Source organism: Malus domestica, chromosome 03 (assembly GCF_042453785.1).
Source record: "Malus domestica chromosome 03, GDT2T_hap1".
Lineage (NCBI taxonomy): Eukaryota > Viridiplantae > Streptophyta > Magnoliopsida > Rosales > Rosaceae > Malus > Malus domestica.
Window position 1 is genome coordinate 24,897,062 of NC_091663.1, and position 11,205 is coordinate 24,908,266.

The following is an 11,205-nucleotide window of genomic DNA, read 5'->3' on the forward strand; positions in this document are numbered from 1 at the left end:
GCAGGGTCTGTGAGAGGTGAATGTAACATAAAACAATTGTTTATAGCTATATATTGAAAAATATCAAATCTGCAAAACTTGTGCTATTATAAATAAATATAGCTCAAGTTATTATAAATTGGGAATTTTATTTTTAGAAAGAAAGCATGTGTAAATGGTTCATTTGTAATTACTAAATATGCTTAAGTTTATCCATCCACTTCTCTGGGGACAAAACCATATTACTTTACTATGCAAAAGATCGTTGAATTGGATGTTAATGTACTAGATGCTTTGATTGTATTATCTCTGTTTTTCCATTGAATGAACTGCTGAGTAACTTTAGCTGGATGCGTCGGGCTGTGACAACTATAAATTATCAACAACTACTAGAATGTTAAGCAAAGTAACATAGTTGTGCAATGTATTTGCTAACTATTATATAATACATAAACATGAGGACTATGTATCTATGTTATCTTGAGCGCTTACCATGTCCTAAACTATGTACCAAATATGTAAATACGCACTATATACATTGTATGTACACGACATGCATATGATATGCACACCATGTGTACTACATGCACATGATATATATACCATATATGCTCAGTTTCCTGTCAAAACATACGTTTTCAGTGATTCTGTTTTATTTTGGTTTACAATGTATAACTAACCTTTCAACTTCCATATACATGTTAGGTCTTGGATTTGTAACTTCAATTACATTCATATTTCTCGTTAGGGTGCATCTGTTCTGGGACTTGAAAAAATGATATTTTGTAACTTGATTATGTAATGTCCAATGTTGACTATTAAGTATGGTTACACTGGTAGAACGAGAACCTGCATTTAACAAGAAAACTTTGGGTGCATTTGTAGGGCAAGTACTTTTGCGAAGTGAGTGGTGGATTTGTCATTTTGTTTCTCTAGTGTATCTAACAAATTTTATTTGATTGCTGTAGGCAAACTATGATCCACAATATATGGGCAAGGCTTGTAGGTGTTGAGAGTGTTGGCAATAAATATTATGAGAAGCTTGACACTCAATATGCTTAGTGTTTTCTACGTTTCCCCCCCCTTCAAATTCAGTATAATTTCAATGACGTTCTTCTTCTTCAAATTCTATTGCAGCATTTGATGCTAAAACCAAAGAGGTACGACATAGAACACCGAGAAAATTTCACCGGGGAAGGTGATGAATTTATTTACCATTCCAAAGGGCAAGCCTCAATCCAAGGCAGAGGGGCTGGACCACGCACTAGCCTTGGGAACTAGCCAAGGAGTGAGTAGTTTCTATGACAATTGGATACATGTTTAATCTGGCCATAATTGTGGAAAGAACGAGTAACATTTGATTTTCTTAGAAAATGATCCCTTAGATGCAGTTGAACTTTGACGCAACACTTATAATGGATGAGGCAAATGTGCGAGTCATTCGAAAAATGAAAAACGCATTTTCCTTTAAAACTACTTTAGCAATGTATTTATTGATGTGAGGTATCAAATATGAGAGTTTCTAATTTGGTATTTATTTTGGTGGCACAAACGCAACTTACAAGTTCCCATAAATTGTTTAATTAATCTCAATAATCACATAGCTATTTATTATTTCGCACAAATATAACTTGTTTGCAAATTAATTCAATGACTAGTTTATTACAACAGAGTTTGCGAAAACCGTGAACGAAACTTGCATGTTGTGTTAGTGACTATCGTTGCGTGAAAAAGAGATGACAAGCAGGAAAAAGAAAATGACAAGCCATAATTGTTCTGCAGTAAATGAAGAAACATATTTCTCCAGCATTATTATTCCTACTATGTCAATATGAAAATTTGACGTAAGAGATTAAATTGGTTAAGAAGTGAAGAATTGTTGAAGTACAAAGTAAATGAGCACCTCTTTCTTGGTAAATTCATTTTAGCACAAATATTATGTCGCACCCTACTGCGTACGGTACAATACTTATGCCCCACACGCCCGAATATAACGTTAACAAGCTACAATTGCGTCAATAATAAGTTTCAAATCATTCAACAAATATTCAAGCTTTGGTTATTCAGACCAAAGAAAAAAAGGGTAAAAAAAAGAAAGAAAAAGATACGGAGAGGTGCGCAAAATGAACACACTTTTACAAAGTGTACCATGTTCATAACAACTTGAACAAAAAGGCCAATAGGAGTCAATCAACAGCCTTTAATAAGCCTATTTCAATATCGTTTTAAGAATTTTGCACAATATGGCATGGCAAAGTTTTCATCTTTCTCAACTTGGACCCGGAAACAATGAAGAAGACATGTATGACTGTTACTAGGAAGATCGTGATCATACAAGCAACGTAAGCTTCTAGAAAAATAAGCATTACACATCAATATGCAGTGTAGCTGCAATAACCAAACGGTATGCACATGTAAAGGTCAAACAAATGTAAAATTTATCTCTATTACTTACAATGTTTCACGAAGTTTTTTAAGTTGGTGTGGTAGTTGTTTTGTTACTATTGTTCATTCCTCAATCATTTAGATAATGTTTTACAACTCAAAGCAACAAAGTGAAGTCGTAACAAGGCATCAAGCAAATACATCGAAATTTTATTCTGACACATGAAATATCCCACAAATTTGTTAGCCCTAGACAAGTTCAATTCTTTGCTTAAGATAGCGAAGAATGAGGTGGGACGGAAGTTGCAATTATACAACGATTAAATACTCGGTCAGCTCTAGCTTGAATGGTAGTTCTGTTTCCGGTGTGCTCATAAGTAAAGGTGCTGTTCACGAAAACATTATGGCATGGTCTTCCCAATGCCATAAGGGCCCGGCAACTAAAGTCACCAATTTTCTACCCTTTGAAAACATAGTTGTACACGTCAAATGCATACTTTATGCTGAAATGTTTTTTGCACTCAACCACGGCCAGCGAGTCATCCAAATGCGCCAACGTTGGAAGTGCACAATTCGCCAAAAGCAAAATGACCATAATTGGAAACATGTTTAGTTCAGCCATAATGGGGGAAAGAATGACTAACTTTTGATTTTCTTAGAAAATGATCCCTTAGATGCAGTTATACTTTGACGCAAGGAGTTGTACATTTATAAGGGACAAGGCAAAGGTGCGGTCATTCGTAAAATGAAAAACGCATTTTCCTTTAAAACTACTTTAGCAACGTATTTACTGATGTGAGGTATCAAATACAAGAGTTTCTAATTTGATATATATTTTGGTACCATAAACGCAACTTACAAGTTCCCATAAATTGTTTAATTAATCTCAACAATCACATAGCTATTTATTATTTCACACAAAAATTATTTGTTTCAAATTAATACATAGACAAGTTTGTTACAATAAAGTTGCAAAAATCGTGAACTAAACTTTCATGTCGTGTTAGTGGATATCGTTGCGTGAAAATGAGATGTCAAGCAAGAAAAAGAGCGCGACTAGCCTTAATTGTTCTGCAGTAAATGGACAAACGTATTTCTCGGCATCATTATTCCTACTATATCAAAATGAAAATGTGGAGTAAGAGATTAATATGTTAAGAAGCGAAGAATTGTTGAAGTCCAATAGATTAAGTAAATGAGCAAGAAGCGAAGAATTGTTGAAGTCCAATAGATTAAGTAAATGAGCACCACTTTCTTGGTACTCATTTTAGCACAAATTAGTATTATATCGCACCCTACTGCGTATGGTACAATACTCATGCCCCACAAGCCCGAATATAATGGTAATGAGTTGCAGTTGCATCAATGATAAGTTTAAAATTATTCAACAAATGTTCTGGTTTTGGTTATTCAAACCAAAGAAAAAAAGAAGATACAGAGTTATAATAATTTTTATGACTGGAATTGTACCTCTTATATATATAAATAATTTCTTTGGAGTGGAGTTCCATAAAGCATTGTACATATTATTTTTCTTGCTTCCCTTTTTGCGGTGCAAAATGAACACACTTTTTATAAAGTGTGGCATGTCCATAACAACTTGAACCAAAGGGCTAATAAGAGTCAATCGAAAGTCTTTCATAAGCCTATTTCAACGTCGTTTTGTAAGAAGTTTGGGCAATACGCCATGGCGAAGAGCAAAATAAGTTTCTAGAAAAATAAGCATTACATGTCACATCCCGGCCCAAGCTCCCACCACATTCCGGGATTGACTCCACCGTAGCACGATATTGTCTGCTTTGGGCCCCGACCACGCCCTCACTATTTTTTTTTTCTGGGAACTCACATGAGAACTTCCCAGTGGGTCACCCATCATGGGATTGCTTTCGCACGAACTCACTTAACTTCGGAGTTCCGATGGAACCCGAAGACAGTGAGCTTCTAAAAGGCCTCGTGCTAGGTAGAGATGACAATATACATATAAGCCTTATAGGATCCTCTCCCTTGGGCGATGTGGGATGTTACATTACACATCAATATGCAGTGTAGCTGCAATAACCGAACGTAATGCACGAGTAAAGGACGAACAAATGTAAAACTAATCTCTATTACTTACAATGTTTCGTGACGTGTTTTTAAGTTGGCGTGGTAGTTGTTTTATTACTATCGTTCATTCCTCAATCATTTAGATAATGCTTTACAACTTAATGCGACAAAGTGAAGTCGTAACAAGGCATCAAAGCAAATACATCGAAATTTTATTCTGACTTAGGAAATATCCCACAAATTTGTTAGCCCTATAGAAGTTCAATTTTCTGCTTAAGATAGCGAAGAATGAGGTGGGACAGAAGTTACAATTATACAATGATTAAATACTCGGTCAGCTCTAGCTTGAATGGCAGTTCTGTTTCCGGTGTGCTCATAAGTAAAGGTGTTGTTCACGAAAACATTATGGCACGGTCTTCCCAACGTCACAAGGGCCCGGCAACTAAAGTCACCAATTTTCTTCCCTTTGAAAACATAGTTGTACACGTCGAATGCATACTTTATGCTGAAATGTTTTTTGCACTCAACCACGTCCGGCAAGTCATCCAAATACGCCAACGTTGGAAGTGCGCAATTCGCCAAAAGCAAAATGACCATAATTGGAAACATGTTTAGTCCGGCCATAATGGTAGAAAGAATGAGTAACTTTTGATTTTCTTAGAAAATGATCCCTTAGATGCAGTTGAACTTTGATGCTAGGAGTTGTGATGCGAAAATTAACTTAACACACAAATTAAACCCTATTGTTGTCAATTGTAGTAAAGAATGTAAGTAGGGATCGTTCTAGGCCGGGGATTAGGAGGGATTGCTAAAACACTTGAAACTGACTTAAATATGTGAAAACAAACTTAAAAGCATGAAATTAAACTTACAAGACTCAAAACAAAGCCACAAAACTCAAAACAAATTATAGAGACTCAAAACTGCCTAAAAACAACTCTAAGGCAGTTTCTGCCACTAACATAAAGTTTGGATGAAAATTGATGTTATCTTGATTTAAAACACTTAAAAACACAATCTAAAACAAGTACTAACTAATATGACTTTAATAAAATAAAGGGGATTTTGGTTTTGGACGAAAATAAGGAAAACAAAGCAAGAATAATTTAAACAGATTTTTAGGCAAATTTAGGTGAATTGATGGGTGATGGTTAAACTATGGATGATGGGCTAGCTAGAGGGTTCTTCTCCACACATGACACACTTGCACATAAAACGATTTCCAGTTGCTTTTCAATAAACCATGAACCTCAACACCCCAGATTAATTAGGTACGCTTAAATTAATCCTCAGATTTTCCTAATTTCATTGAATTGGATGATTGCATACAACAACCCAAAGCATTCCCCACAAGTTCCCTACATGAATTGCATAATAGAGATACAAGCAAGAATCATTAAGTTCTATGAAAATCATAAGCATTGACGAAACACTTGTAACTATGAATTGCATGAAACTTATGCCAAGAATTTACTTAACACGGTTGTGACGAACAACCTTTACTACTTGTGAATATAAGTTCATAACGATTAGGTGAAACTCCCTTATATCCTAGCATCATATTTATGCATGGAAATTAAGTGTGCACTCTCAACCAACATACACAAATCAATTTTAATTCAAATGGATAAGTAAATTGAATTCACAACTTATGAATCACAACTGAAAGTAATCAAATCATATTGTAAGCATGAACATGGTTTCAAATTCCCCACTAGCTAAGGGGGGTTTAGTTCCTCATACTCACAAAGTAAAGATAAACAAATTTAGACATTGAAAACAAAAGAAAGAAAATACCTAAACGCTCCAACGATCCAAGTTGGAAAGCAAGCACATCCAAGCACTTTCCTTCCATTCCTTTGCTATGGCACAAGGTGTTAGTGAGTGTTTGAATGTTTGTTTGTATGGAGGAATGGATGTGAGGATGAATGGAAGTGTTTGGATGAAGGTTGTAAGATATGAATGTAGTGTCTTTTGAATAGATCTCCGCCTCACATTATGGTGAAGGGTGGATGTATTTATAGGCTAGGGAGAGGAGTGTATGAAGTTGTAATGAGTGGATGTAATGGGTGTAGTGGGTGAGTGTTGTGGTAATGAGTGGATGTAATGGGTGTAGTGGGTGGATGTTTGGTAATGAGTGGATGTAATGGGTGTATTGGATGAGTGTTTGGTAATGAGTGGATGTAATGGGTGTAGTGGGTGAGTGTTGTGGTAATGAGTCGATGTAATGGGTGTAGTGGATGAGTGTTTGGTAATGAGTCGATGTAATGGGTGTAGTGGGTGGATGTTTGGTAATGAGTGGATGTCATGGGTCTAGTGGATGGATGTTTGGTAATGAGTGGATGTAATGGGTGTAGTGGATGGATGTTTGGAGTTGTAGGTCAACAGACTTGCACACACACATGCTGATTTCTGGCCTTCAAATCTTCAAAAACGTCCATCCTCATGTCTCCATGCTTGTACTATCCAACCTTGGCTCAAAAATGCTCTAAAATGCTCCAAAATGCACTTTCTTGCCAACTTTGTTATTATGACCTACAACACACGAAAATAGCTTAAAATACATAATTAACTAAGAAATAACAACACAAATGCACAAGAACAAGCTAACTAAGTTGCATAAATATGCTCCTATCAAATTCCCTTACACTTAGCTTTTACTAGTCCTCGAGCAATACAAAAGAAACAAAACAAACAAAACATAACCTAACCTTCCAACATTTGCCTCAGGGATTTTCAATGAAACATGACATGCCAAAGATCACCACTTACATAGAATTAAGCATTCCTTACCCTCGAGCATACTTAATCAAAGTCACCATTCAGTAGCTAACATTTAATCAATTAAAATAGCATTTTGAATATAGTAACATGCCTTAGAGAATTTCCTCAATTCCTTACTAGATACACTCTTATTTTCACACAAGAATTTATGACTACACTCCCTATACTAGGTATATGTGAGAAGATTGATGTAAACATGAAAACTGGTACTCACATATGGTTTTCAACAAAGAAGCAATTTCTGGAATTATTAATTCATGTATATATATGATCTCATGAATGGAATGCTACTACTTAGATGCGAGAACGAGTGACACCATATGCTCATATCAATTTCAAACTCCACAAATTGAAACACACAACACTCAAGATAGAAGTCAAAAGTTGTAACGGGGCTTGGGGTATTGGCTAATAAAGAAAGGATAGGAATAACAAATGTTCTTAAAGCGATAGTAAGCAAAGCAATGAAATAGACACTTTGGAATTCACTTTAGAATGCAGAATCAACTTTTAAATACAAAGGGAAGATTCATGCAACACTTAGGGCTATTTTTCACAACTTTTCTTCTTTTCATTCTATATATATGATCTCATGAATGGAATGCTACTACTTAGATGCGAGAACTAGTGACACCATATGCTCATATCAATTTCAAACTCCACAAATTGAAACACACAACACTCCATATTGAAGTCAAGGGTTGTAACAGGGCTTGGGGGTAATGGCTAACAAAGAAAGGATAAGAATAACAAACGTTCTTAAAGCGATAGCAAGCAAAGTAATGGAATCGACACTTGGAATTTACTTTAGAATGCAAAAATCAACATTGAAACACAAAGGGAAGATTCATGCAACACTAAGGGTCGAATTCAATGTTTTGGACCATTTCTTCAACAAACACTTTAGAGCTTTTTCTCATAAATTTTTCAACTCTTTTCACAACTTTTCTTCTTTTCATTATATTTTTCACGAATTTTTCTTTTTCTTTTCCTTTTCTACCCATGCCTTATGAAGGACTTTGGCACACATACACACAAGAATCACTTCCCCCACACTTGTTTTTCTGCAAGAGTTCAACAAAAGGAATTCCTTCTAAATTATGCTTTACTATGCTTCAAGAACAAGGGTATGGATGGTCCTAATCTAGGCTAGGTGAGGATAGTGTGGGTAACAAAGAACATAGGCAACACAAGGCTCAACGGGGTTAAACTTAAACACATAATGAACGGGATAGGCTTTTTGGCTCTTGGCTCAGTAAACAACTTCATCTTGAATATGTGTTATGCAAATCAATAACATGCTTTGAATGAAATAGGCATGAGTTCTAGCATTTGGAACTAAATGATGAAACGCCTTCTAAGTAGCAAAGAAGCAAAGAATAATAAGATCATGCAACGACTTTAGAAAACAAAAAAAATTGCACAGATTAATAATTCTCCAAATAAACGTTTAGGCCCAAGTCTCTCAAGGCTATGACGTTAGTTTGAGTTCCTTCTTTCAAGCATGTTACAAAAAAAAACTGATTTTCCCTTTTATGATTGCATGTGAATTCATAAATTATAACCACAACCAAGCATACACCAAAGAGTAAATCAAATTTTCATCCATGTTTATAACTCTCTTTAACAGTCATGTAATTAAAAACCAAATCCTCATCATTGTGTTGGAAGGTACCCTAAGACACAAATAAACATACAAAAAACAACTCTTTTTGGGTTTTTCAAAACAGTTTTTCAAATTTTTAAGAGATTTTTGGATTTTTATGTCAAAACACACTGAAACACTCCAAAACAGCTTAAAACACTTAAAACAGCAAGGTACAACACTAGAAGTAATGGGTGATAAACTCCTACGAATTTCATGCAAAACAATGGTTACCCCCCCACACTTAAATCAAACATTGTCCTCAATGTTTCAAGCATAAACTCACAAAAAAAAAAAAAAAACAAGCAAACAAACAAACAACTAATAAACATGACAAGTATCGCATAGTAAAAACTAGACAGAGTAGAGTTTAAGAACGCAAATCTGGTTTTGGAGATAGATGATCTTATTGTCTTTCCACAGCTTTGATCTCGAATTGGTTTGGAATTCTGAGCGAGGAATATGAGAGTTCCTTAGTTTCAAATCAGACTCCTTCTGCTGGGTTGATTTGATTGTGCACTTTGCATTCTTCTCTGCTTGTTTCTTCTGCACGGTAGGCAGGCACGAGGTAGAGGTGTTGGTCTGTTTCTTTCTTCAATCTTTCCAAGTGCCCACCTCTTGCTTTCTTTCTCCTTGTCCCTAGCTGAGGATGAATTGGCAAATTGTCTCCACATGCTTTGAGGTATCATTTTCACTTTCCTTATTTGTTCCCCATGTAGATGTGGTAGACGAAGAGGAAGCATAAAATAATGAAGATGAGTACTCGAGAGCAAGGCTAGGTAAGCAATTAGGAAGGGGTTCTAAGCAGTCGGTTCCAGCTCGAAAGGTTGATACCAAGTGCTGGCTGATTGCTCTCTTTCTCCTTGTCCCAACACAACGACAAGGAGAAAGACAGGGAGAAAGCATGATATGAGATACTCTTGCTTTCAACCTTCATGATATGAAATACTTTTGCTTTGGATGAGTTGTTTGCAGAGGTACCCCAAGAAATAAGGAACACTGATTGACTCGAGAGGGTTTGTTGGAAAGGCATTCTCGGAGAAGAAGAAAGGTGATGTATGTTGATGCGAAAATTAACTTAACACACAAATTAAACCCTCTTGTTGTCAATTGTAGTAAAGAATGTAAGTAGGGATCGTTCTAGGCCGGGGATTAGGAGGGATTGTTAAAACACTTGAAACTGACTTAAATGTGTGAAAACAAACTTAAAAGCATGAAATTAAATTTACAAGACTTAAAACAAAGCCACAAGACTCAAAACAGATTATAGAGACTCAAAACTGTCTAAAAAAAACTCTAAGGCGGTTTTTGCCACTAACACAAAGTTTGGATGAAAATTTGTTTTAACTTAACTCAAAACACTTAAAAACACAACTAGGACATATTCTAACTAATTAAACACTCTAAAGTAAAGGGAGATTTGGTTTTGGATGGATTTAAGTAAAAACAAGTAACTAAAGACTTAAAACAGATTTTGGACGAATTTGGTGATTTGAATGCATGATGGGCTAGCTAGAAGGTCTTTCTCCACACATGACACACTTGCATATAAAACGATTTCCAGTTGCTTTTCAATAAACCATGAACCTCAACACCCCAGATTAATTAGGTACGCTTAAATTAATCCTCAGATTTTCCTAATTTCATTGAATTGGATGATTGCATACAACAACCCAAAGCATTCCCCACAAGTTCCCTATATGAATTGCATAATAGAGGTACAAGCAAGAGTCATTAAGTTCTATGAAAATCATAAGCATTGAGGAAACACTTGTAACTATGAATTGCATGAAACTTATGCCAAGAATTTATTTAACGCGATCGTTTATAAGCGACCTCCACTACTTGTGAATATAAGTTTGTAACTATTAGGTGAAACTCCCTTATACTCTAGCATCATATTCATGCATGCAAACTAAGTGTGCACTCTTAATAAACATACACGAATAAGTTATCAATCAAGCAGTTAAACAAATTGAATTCACAACTTATGAAATCATAACTGAAAGTAATCAAATCATATTGCAAGCATGAACATGGTTTCGAATTCCCCCTAGCTAAGAGGGGTTTAGTTCCTCATACTTACAAAGCAAAGATAAACAAATTTAGACATTGAAAACAAAAGAAAGAAAACACTTAAAAACGCTCCAACAATCCAACTTGAATGGCAAGCACGTCCAAGGGTCCTCATTCTTCTTTTTGTTGCGGCACAAGGTGTGGTTTGATGGATGAGAGGTAAATTATGGTGGTGGATGGATATAGGTGAGTTATGGTGAAGGGTGGATGGGTGGAAGTGTATGGAGTTGTGAGATGTGAATGTAGTGTCTTTCGATAGATCTCCCCCAAATTATGGTGAAGGGTGGATG